The 11,349-nt window shown below is 35.7% G+C and overlaps 1 pseudogene; it reads left to right on the top strand.

The window, feature by feature from the left end:
• Positions 1-1,384: 1,384 nt before the first annotated feature.
• LOC119059804 (SNW domain-containing protein 1-like) lies at positions 1,385-7,270 on the top strand (annotated as a pseudogene).
• Positions 7,271-11,349: the final 4,079 nt, after the last annotated feature.

The raw sequence follows: 11,349 nt of genomic DNA, 5'->3' as shown, positions 1-11,349 counted from the left end.
AAAGATTAAGTAATGTAAATATAATGATAGTAAGTGTGTTCATGGATATCCAAACCTGGGTGCCTCTAATGCCAGTAGTCTTCTTCCTTCTTTCTCCTTTCTTCTTTCTTTCTCTTATTTTTAACTTCCTTTTAAGGTAGTCACATAAATGGTAAAACACACACACACACAAAACAGTGCAGAAGAGTGCATCATGAAAAGTACATTTCTTTCTCATCTCTGATCTTAATCTCTCACTCCTCCCTCAAATAAAAGCACTGCGACTAGTTCCCTGTGTATTCTAAATGTATCCTTATATATACAAATACATGTGTGCTCTTTTCACACAAATAGTATTTTAAAAATAATAATTCAACTTTTTTCATGTAATCATCTGAATCCATAATCTTTAAACCATAAACTGCATTCCCATACACAGACACACATACAGGTAAAAACTGAAGAAATCTCAAAAGTAATATGAAGCAATATATTTGATAAAGAACAAAACATTCATGTGGTCAAAACAAATCAAATATTTTATTCCTCCAGTTTCTTTCAATTAAATTTCTTAAATATCTGTTCTATTCCTGTAGAGTTTAGAGGAAGCATATGAAAAAAAATGTGATGCAACTTAAATAATAATATTAAAGATCTATTCAAAGTTGATACCTACAGAATCCTGAACAAAAGATAAATGGCAGAGGTTTAGGTCTGACATTATTTACTAAATTTAACTAACCACTAGGGGAAAAATACAAGAAATTTACAAAAGAAACAGCTAATTGCCATATATAAAAAATTATCTTGGGTACCCCTTATACTGAGGTAGCTTCCATTTGTTATTGATGCAAAATAAATTTGAGCATAAGTTTTCTGAAGAGGTGGCAGGAAAATATTAGTATAAAAGAAAATTAAAATTTTACAAAAGATTTTGCAATATGAAAGATTAATACAGTATTTCAGTAATTACTTTCCTGGGATAGGCATTTATGTTAAAAAATATGAGAACATTATCAACCTGCATCTTTCTGGATAAATTTGGCTGATAAATGTTATACAGAATGAAACTATTAATTAATAAAACCTGTCTTTCTTTAGTAGTAAGAAAAAGTGACTTAAATGTTTGCTTATAAATTTTTATCATACCTGAGTAAATTATACATCAAAATGACACCCTAAACAATATACGTACATGAATAATTCACATTTATCTTCATTTGGATTTCCCCCAGAAGCACACTTTGTGACAAAGATTCTAGTACAAGTGGTTGATGTGGGAGATCTCAGGAAATACTGTGGTGGGTGGAGTGGGAAGTAAGTGAAGGGGCTTTTACCAAGGCAGTTAACACTGTGGGCAACCACACTTGATACTCAAGGCAAACTCTGACAGATGGTGTAGAATATGTCCAAATGTGGAATGAGGGAGCTAAGGTATTTACCCACTGTCATCGGTGAAGGGCTGCTCCCTGAAAGTGTGGATTCATGGACACTTCTGACAAGCAAGGGTGCTCAGACCAGAGAAAGCCGTAAGATAGTGTGGCAAGACCTTCCCACTGCAGGGGTAGCACCTGCTATAAGATTTTAGACCAGGGTAGGCACACATTGTCTGTAAAGGTTGGCAAAGGAAATAATTTAGGCTTTGTGGGCTATTACAATCTCTTTCTGGCTGCTCAACTGCACAGTACAGCACAAAAGCAGTCATGCACAATACGAACAAATGAGCCTGGTTGTGTCTCAATACAACTTTATTTATGGGCACTGAAATTTGAATTTCACATAATTTTCATGTGCTATCCTTGAAATGTCATCCTTCTTTTGATTTTTTTCAACCACTTAAAAATGAAAAAATTATTCTTATTTTGCAGCCATACAAAAATAGGTAGTAGGCTGTATTTGGCCCACTGGCCATAATTTGCTAACCTTGTTGTAGACTACAAAAATATTCACCAAACATTCATAAAATCCCATGGGAGATGACATTTAATTTGCAAGAATATTCTATGATGATATTTAATAACCAATCTAACACAAAAACTCCCTAGTGTTTTGAAATAGTTTATTTCCATTTTAGTCTACTGATCTATGCTAGAGCTACTAATGAGTTATTAAATCAAGTGAACATGTGTATGAAAATGCAAGTGATACAAATTATCTCTGTCTTGTTAAAAGCTGATAGAGTTCATTTCATTAACCTGTTTTTTTTCAAGTCAAAGGAATCTTATATCTGATGGCTGCCCCCAAATATGTATGAATTATTATATCACAGTTTTTCATCAGTCTTAAATGCATTATGCTAATCTGCATATTTAAATTAACTATAAGTGTACATAATGTATTCTAAATAAGGAAGTACAGGATATCACTTTATAGAAGGAAGGTAACTGGACTGTTGGAAGGTGGGGTTCATCCTGGTTTATGTTTGCCTCAGAAGAACATTATTTTTTATTAGATTGTAAATTTATTTGGGATTGGTTAATAGAATAAAGCAGCAATTTTCAACCATTTTCATCTCATAGCACACAAACTAATTACTAAAATTCTGTGGCACATCAAAAATATATTTTTGTTGATCTAACAAAAAAAGCATAATTTTGATTTACTTATAAAAATAATAATAATAGTAATAGTAATTACTTAACCTTTTTGATCCAAAGTGAGTTTTTTAAAAATCAAGTGCCTATACTTGTATATAAGGATTTCTGGTACCAAAAATTAACAAATCAGACACAACCTTATTATGTGACGTGACCAATAAGATACAACTCTATTATATGACCTATAAATTCATGGTTCAAGACAGGGAATTCACACTGGACAGTGATTGTTGTGATGGATGTTGTCTTTTTTTTATTTCATAATCTAAGGGAAAAGAGATCAGTGCTTGCATGTTTCAGAAGTTTGTGTGGCCCACTAGTGTACAGCTTGCAGCACACTGGTTGAACTGCTGGAATAGAGGGAAGAAATATAGATTATGGAAGGATATAAAGCCTCTTCCTTGAAGTACCTCTTTTTTTGTCAATACTACAGCAGGCAAAGAATCAGAGAACCTGAATGCGAATTTTCCCATTGTAAACCTTGGGTTACCCATCTGACCTCTCTGATCATCATTCATTTTGAAAACAGTCACTTAACACCAACTATAATTATGCAAAAAGCTCCTTGCTAATGTTGCAGATAGGTTCTGTCTTCTAAAAATCCAAAATTTAGTAGACAAATCACAGTAATTCAAATAATAAATGCTTGATTAAATGTGTACACAATGTGGTATAGGACCCCAGAAAAGAGAATGCCAAGCAAGTTTCACAAACAATACTTGAGTTAATTCTTAGCAAATATGCACGGCATGGCATGCTATGGGAAATAATTTAGAACTTATCCTGCAGACAATAAAGAGATCAAAGGGTCTCTGAGACAAGGTGTGACCTGAGCTAAAACACAGGCAGCAAGGGTGAGGTGAGGAAGCAGACTGAGAGATACACCCTGGGCTGAAGTTGGTGTACTTCCCTGATGAGACGCAGAATAAGCAGAGCCATAGTCAGTGAGGACTCAAAGTGCTGGCTTGATGGATTGCAGGGTTTGTGTTAACATTGATCTTGATACACTATACAGGAAGAAAATAAGTTCAGAAAGAAAAATAACAGTTTGGCTTTTAACAAAGTATGTTTGTTTCCTGCATTGTACCCAGTGTACTCATAGTGCTAGCCTAAGAGTAAAAGAAATGTCTGGGGTAAAGAGTTAGAGTTAGGAGCCTCCAATCCCTGGAGAGCTGTGTGGGAAAATAGAAGAGGCCAAAGACAAAATCCTGGCAGACACAAAAATGTTCCTGTTTGTAAACAGATATAGTTATGCATCTTAGAGCAAGCATTCTGAATGCACAGATAAGCTTCAAGAGATTCTGCTGAAAATGTTTATTTGTTGATTCAGTCAGTACTTATCACACACTTTCTAGGTACCAAGCCCAGTGCTGGGTCATAGGTTTGCAGCAAAGAACCAGACAGACAAATCCGATGACTAACAGAACTTATAGTGTATGAAGACAGACATTTAACAATAACAGAAATAAAATAATTCTAGACTGTTCCAAGTGCTAGGAAGAAAATGAGTAAAAGACTATGATAAAGGGAATAAAAAGGGACTTACTTAGAAAATTGTTATTATTTTTTAAAAATTATGTTATGTCAGGGTCAAACTTTTCTGCGGAGGTTCCATTTAAGCTGACGCCTGAGGGAAAGATAGAGGAAGCATTCCAGGAAGATGACAGCAAGTGCGAAATCTTTTGTAATGAAGAGCTTGATCTGTTCTCAAAACTGTCAGGATGCCTGCATGATAGCAATGATGGTAGAGATGAAAGCAGGAAACAAATCTTACAAACTCTTACAAAACAGGAGGTGAGGACTTGAGGGTTAAAAAAATGAGTTAAGGATGACACCCAGTTGTCTGATTGTATTAACTATATGGATAATTGTATGATTTGCACACAAATCAAAACAGAGACCCAGGAAAAGACAAATTTGGAGCTAAAATTGAGAATTTGATTTGTGCACATTAGCTTGCAGTGTGTACAGACCAACAAGTAGGAATATCAAATAGACACTTAGGTATATAAGTCTCGAGTTCAGAAATATGTTTTGACTAAAGAAATACTTTGGAGAGTATTTATCTTCTATGTGATATTGTAAAATATGAGAAAAAATTAGATCATCTGAAAAGAGTGACACATCATCACTCAAGAAATGTTAGCTAAATGAGTGAACAACCCATTAAAAGTGTCTTATAAGTTAGACAGATATATATTTAAATATTGAGTGTGCCACTCGTAAGCTGTATGGTCTTGGATAAATTACTTAACCATGCTGAGCACAATTTCTCACCTGTAAAAATGAAAACAACAACTAGCTCACTTAGTTGTTTTTAGAACTAATGGAATTACAGGTATAGTGTGCCTAACAGTGCATGCAATAGACCAAATTCCGATAGATACTAAATTTCCATCATCACACTTTCACAATGCCCTAATTCCATAGGTGAAACTTCTTACTGTACTGTTACCAAAGCCTTTTTATCTTTTATGTGCCAAGCAGCACACTACTTCCTCTGCCTTTCTGCCTTCTCTTCTCTTTCCTCTTCTCTTCTCCCACTCTCCCACTCTCCCACTCTCCCACTCTCCCCCTCTCTGTCAAAACCTATTGACTCTGGCTGGTGTAGCTCAGTGGATTTAGCATGGGTCTGTGAACCAAAGGGTCACCATTTCAATTCCCAGTCAGGGCACATGCCTGGGTTGTAGGTCAGGTCCCCAGTAGCGGGGGCATGAGGGCCAACCACACACTGATGTTTCTCTCCCTCTCTTTCTTCTTCCCTTCCCTTCTCTCTAAAAATAAATAAATAAATAAATAAATAAATAAATAAATAAATAAATAAAATCTTTAAGAAAACCTATTGAGTACCTACCACACATTTAATGCTTCCTCTGGTTACTGAGGATTTAACAATGAACAAAAGTGTAGTAGGAATAAACAACAACAACAAAAAATCCTGTGCCTTTCATCACCCTAAAAATAGAATTAAATCAAATATATACCTACTGTAATTAACAATGATAAAATCAGTTGCTACAAAGAAAAAACTGAAAAAATCTGTTAATTCAGTTTGTCTGGCATAGCTTAATAAATAAACAATTGCAAAGCAGCAAAAGTTGGTGCTCACCAGCTTTTTACCTGTACCTACTCTGCTATCTCAGGACCAGCCTGAGGCTAAAGAAAAGACCAGACTCCAGAGATCATGACTGACCTCCTCCCAAAAAGAACCTCCCTCAAACAGGCACTGGAAAGGCTTGATACCTTGCTTTTAGAGGACTTGGAGATGAAGGTTATTTTCCAGAGATCCTTGTGGCCCAGTATCCACTGGATAGGGGACCAAAAAAAGAAAAAAAAAAAAAAAGGAACGTCAAATGCACTGGTCATTCAGGTAGATGTTGAAAAAAATAAATAAATATGACACAACTGCTTGACAAGGACAGTCAAAAGGCAGGGTCATTTATTGGAAGAACACTGACCTGGTTCCCAAGAAGTCATAAATGCATATGACCCAGACCTGCAGAGGTCTGATGAAGAAGCTATTATAAAGATAACAGAAAAGACAAGGGTGATGTTAGAAAAATCTGTAGCACAGATTTTGGCGGCCATACAAGTTTGAGCAGCTGATTAACTGGCTCCTGCTCAGTTTATCCAACACACACCATCTCAACAAGGAGTAGCTTTCAACTCTGGAGCAAAACAGAGTGCTACTCAGATGGTGGAAATGCAGGAAGATTGTATGGAGCCTTCAAAATTCAAGATTAATATGAAAAATCCCCAGGGAAAACCTTCTCCTCCTGCACCTCTCATGCATCCCCCTAGCCAAAAGATGACTGTGAAGAACAACAAGAGTGGAAGTTTCCCTTGTATTTCAAACTGGAAAAATGTGAAGGGTTACATAATTCCAATTAGATAAACGTCTTGTTGCTGATGGAAGAGAACTGCAAACTGCTCACATCGAAAATTTTGCCAAACTGGCTGAAGCTCTCTACATGCCGATCAGAAGGCTCATGAAGCTGTGGAAATGTGTGTTCAAGTAGAGAGAAAGATGGCTCAAAAAGAAAAAGAGAAACTTAGAAAAATGGTCCAGAAAGCCAGGGGAAAAAAAGCTGGAATCAAAACCCCATGTGGGAAAAAGGGATAGGGAGGCACATGAGATGGAAATTCATGAAATTCAGTATGACAGGTGGAAAGAGAGACAACATGACTGAAATCTTTCCAGAGCAGCTCCTGATAAAATGTCAAAACTTCAGAGAAATGAAAATTGAGATAGTGAGGCCATTTCTCTTGCTATGTCCAATCCTCAGACTTCCAATGAAGTCAGTATGACCAAAGACTGTTCAACCAATGCAAGGGTATGGACAGTGGTTTTGCAGGTGGAAAAGATGAAATTTACAATGTGTATGATCAAGCCCAGAGAAGTGGTAAAGATATGGCCCAGAGTATATACAAGCCCAGTAAAAATTGGGACAAGGAAATGTATGGTGATGATCTAGAAGCCTGAATAAAGACCAACATTTTTTCCCAAAACAGAGTTTTCTGGTTTAGAACATAGGCAAAGAGGTTGAGAAGGACCAGTTCAGCTTGAGAAATATCCTTTTGGTTTGGGCAAGTTTTTGGAAGAAACCAAACAGCATGGTGGCTCTAAAAGACCCTCAGACAGAAGCCACCCCAAGAAACATGAGCATGAAGGCAAGAAGAGGAGGAAGGAGTAGATAAACCTCTCTTCAAATTGAACGAACTATTATCTATAATCCTAATGATGCAAGTCATATAGGGGAAGACTTTGTAAATGGGCCAAGACAAAAACCAAATCTGAGTCCCAGAACTAGTTTTTATTATAAGAGAAAGGGAGGATGAAAAATTCTACTTTAACTATTTAGTGTTTTTAAGGAGTGGGTTATGTTTGTGCTTCTCCCACATTTTGGCATTTATAGAAGATACTGCCCACACGTGAAATTTAGACCACTTCCTTTGTTTGACTTTAGTACTTTGAGGTTAATATTTTGTGTAAGAATGACTGCTTTTGAGTAGTTACCCCAACTACAGTAAGTAGGAGGATGTTCATGTATTAGAAGAACTGTCTTGCCAAATGATGTTTTCCCCTATTGTGTTCTTGTTTTAATTGGAAGTGGGGAAAATAAGCACTTACTTGGTGTACCTATTTGTTTTAAATAAACACATTTAGACAAAAATAAATAAATAAGCAATTTCAATCATTCTATTAAAATAAACTTGGCTTAAGATCTGGAAACATCCCACGTCCCTATCAGTAGATGAGTAGATAAAAAAGCTGTGGTATATTTATACCTTGAAATACTACATGGCAGTAAAAAAAAGAAGGAAATCTTACCTTTTGTGAGCATGGATGGACCTGGAGATTATTATGCTAAGTGAAATAATCCAGTCAGAGAAAGAAAAATAGCATATGATCTCACTTATATGTGGAATTTAATGAACAAAATAGAAACAGAGGCATGGACACATGGAACAAACTGACACCCATCAGAGTGGAGGGGGGAGAGGGGACTGGATGAAAGAAGGTGAAGACATAACCAAATGGAATGGGGGTTCGGCTGTCTACTGCAACTAGAGCCAAACTTGTGAGGCAAGTGCCGGTGCAAAATGAAACAGGTTTTATTCAGGTGCCAGGCAACCTGGGATAATGCTGGACTCTTCTCTTAAAGACCATCTCCATCTTCCTGCTCAAGCTCAAGGTTTTTAAAGGGATAGGGAGAGAAGCGCTCTTTTCCCTGCCCAATTATCTTTCTAGCTTTTGGTCCTCTCAGTGTAAGAACCTCCCTCTGCCACCACTTTGGCCAATGGGGAAGACTCCCTGGCACGGGACTGAATGCAGTGACAAAGGAATTAGCCAAAGAACATATATGCATAATCCACAGACACAGACAATAGCATGCTAATGGCCAGAGGGAAGAGGTGGGAGCTGGGTGAAGGTGTGCAAAGGTGAGGGGTGGGGAATGGGGACATCTATAATAATGTCGACAATAAAAATTTAAATAAATAAATAAAATAAACTTAACTTTCTCCCAAAATATTAGTATTTATTTACTTAACCTTTTCAGTGTACTTCTAGAGCATTAACTGAGACATTTATTTATTTTTTTTTTAAAGATTTTATTTATTTATCTTTAGAGGGGAAGGGAAGGAGAGAGGGGAGAAACTTGGGGGCACATTTATTAATATGAAGGGTGGTTGTGTGTAATAAATAAGACTACTGAAACAAACATCTAGCTTAATCTTCTAAAGAAATGTGAAAAACAAATGTAAACATTATTAAACATAGAAAAGTCCAACTTCTCTTTGGAAAAATAATCTTCTTTTATATTAAGGAATAGGTAGAAGTTTTATTTGTGGAAAGCAATCCAAAATAAAACAAGTACAAACATTCACTCAAAAATGAAACTGTTGTATAATTATAGGTAGCCTACTGTACAGAAATAAGTCTTTGTTTTATGTGTACAAATTCTTTACATTGGCATTTGAGATACTTTTACTTACTTAGTGGTATTTATAAGAAAGTATAAAGTAATTCACAATATTTCTTGAAAAAAGTCTCGAGGGAATCTGAAAAGTTGGTATATATTTGACCAGCAGATGGTGCTAAGCTCCCAAAAATCTTTGTGCCAGGCAAAGAAAACAGCGTTCAAAAGTTAACTAGCATACGATTTCACTCAAATGTGAATATAATGAACAAACTGAACTAACAAGAAAAATAGAGACAAACTCAGATTAAGAACAGGTTGACAGCTCAGGGATGGAAGGATCGAGCAAAAAAGAGAGAGAGAGAGAAAGAACTCCTGGACGGGGACAACAGTGTGATGGTCACAGAGCGATGGGGAAGTAAAAGGTTATGAAGTGATAAATGGTAACAAAAATACAATAAAAAATAAAAAATGAATGAATGATACATTAAAAAGTTAACTTAGAGCGGAAAGCTGGTCAATTGCTTACTGACTCTTGTGATTATATGAACACTTATCTTAAGGAATCATGGGAAATTATTTCCTACAGGTCAAGACTGCTTTATGTAATCCTTCCAGACTCTTGCTTTGCTGTCCGTATCTCAATCTAGCCCATAGAAATAAGCTCAGTGAAAAACTTGTCTATTAAATGTTAGGCCATGAATAAAGAAAACACTGTAAATAAAATCACTCCCAGATCTCAAATTTCAGTTATTTTAAATCCGAAGTAATATGGTAGGAACTGATTCAAACCAGCTTTTGCAGGATCATTAAGATTTGTAGTAGGAAGTGAAAATATTTTAGATGTATTAATGGGACATGGAAATTTCATTCCTGAGGACTGCATATCTGCTTCTTCTCAAAGGAGTTTAGCTTTATATGTATTTTATGAAGGTTTCTGCCACTTTTTCAGTGTTCCATGGTGTACTTTAAAATCTGTTCTACATGTAGCTGGATGATACTATGAGGTTTTGAGTCTTCATTGTTGATCTCATTGAAACAATTCAAGTTTTGACATTCTATTCTTTATTTTTTTAAATAAGAAATAGAATATAGTGAGAACATAAATATTTGACCTTTTAAATGAATTAGAAATTATCAATGAAGAAAATTAAAAATTTTTTTTAATTTCAGTTTGTATCAGAGTCAGTAAATTAAGGTATTGCTGGTACTACCTACAGCCTCCAAAACCTCAGTAGTTTAAAAAACAGAGATTTATTTGTTACTCACACTACAAGTCTATTGCAGGACACTGGGGACTCTCTTCACATCACAGTCACTACAGGACCCAAGCCAGGCATTAATTAGCAACTGAAACATTTGTCTCTGGGGCACAGGGAAAGAGAGGTAGTAAACTACACTTTCTCAAAAGCTTCCACCTGGAAGTAACACTTCACTTGCACAAACATCTCATTACCCAAATCCAGTCACATGGATACACCTAACACCAGAACACCTGAAGCGCAGAGAGCTTTAGAAATACACGGTAAGGAGTCACTATAATTTATAAATATTAAGTCACTCTACCCATCTATAATGGAGATTCAGAACTATTTTGTATAAAACATTTCATACAAATTTTTATGCCCTTAACCAAATCTTTAAGATCTTTAAGATTTGGTAAATGCAAAAATCTTGTATTAAAGAAAATGCAAAAGTTCTTTCTTTTACAGGCATTAAAACCAGTTGGAGAGAAAAGACGTATTTGAAAAATAAAATTCTTATAAAAACAGTATCAAAGATTTTGATAAATATCCTTAAAAATACAAAGGAGGATGAGTAAGGAGGCACAAAGTGGTAAATACAGAAGACTAACCAAAGGACTGGAGATTTGATCTGGACATTACAGGAGGTGTAGAACTGTACTGAAGTAGTGGTGCATTCAAGACAACAGGAATGACTATGAGAAAAGACAAGGAGGTGGGAATAAACAAAACTGTTGATTATGAGTTATGTTAAAATGACTGAGATCATTAATTTCCTCTACAAAATTTTCAGAGAACATGTGTGTTTGTGTTTGTGTTTGTGCTTGTGTGTCTGTGTGTGTGAAGGAGGAAGGACTAGGCAGGTGGGGAGAAGGCAACCATCAAAGTTGCCAACTTACACTTTTCCACTAAGGAAAAGCTTTCGAAATTTCTGTCATCAAATATCGCTGCCATTTTATGAAGAAAAAAACATTTTATCACAAAAGAAGGGGGGAAAATCTCAAATTTTTTAAATTTGAATATTGTTAGCTTTATACAACTCTTATCATGTTATCCATATTTTCACCATTTTACTGCAGGCCAGTAAAAACTTGGTCATAAGCCAGC

This window comes from Artibeus jamaicensis, unplaced genomic scaffold (genome assembly GCF_021234435.1).
Source record: "Artibeus jamaicensis isolate MK-2021 breed Jamaican fruit bat unplaced genomic scaffold, CSHL_Jam_final contig_373, whole genome shotgun sequence".
Taxonomy (NCBI): domain Eukaryota; kingdom Metazoa; phylum Chordata; class Mammalia; order Chiroptera; family Phyllostomidae; genus Artibeus; species Artibeus jamaicensis.
Note: the sequence above shows the minus strand (reverse complement) of the source record. Positions and strands in the feature narration are given on the sequence as shown.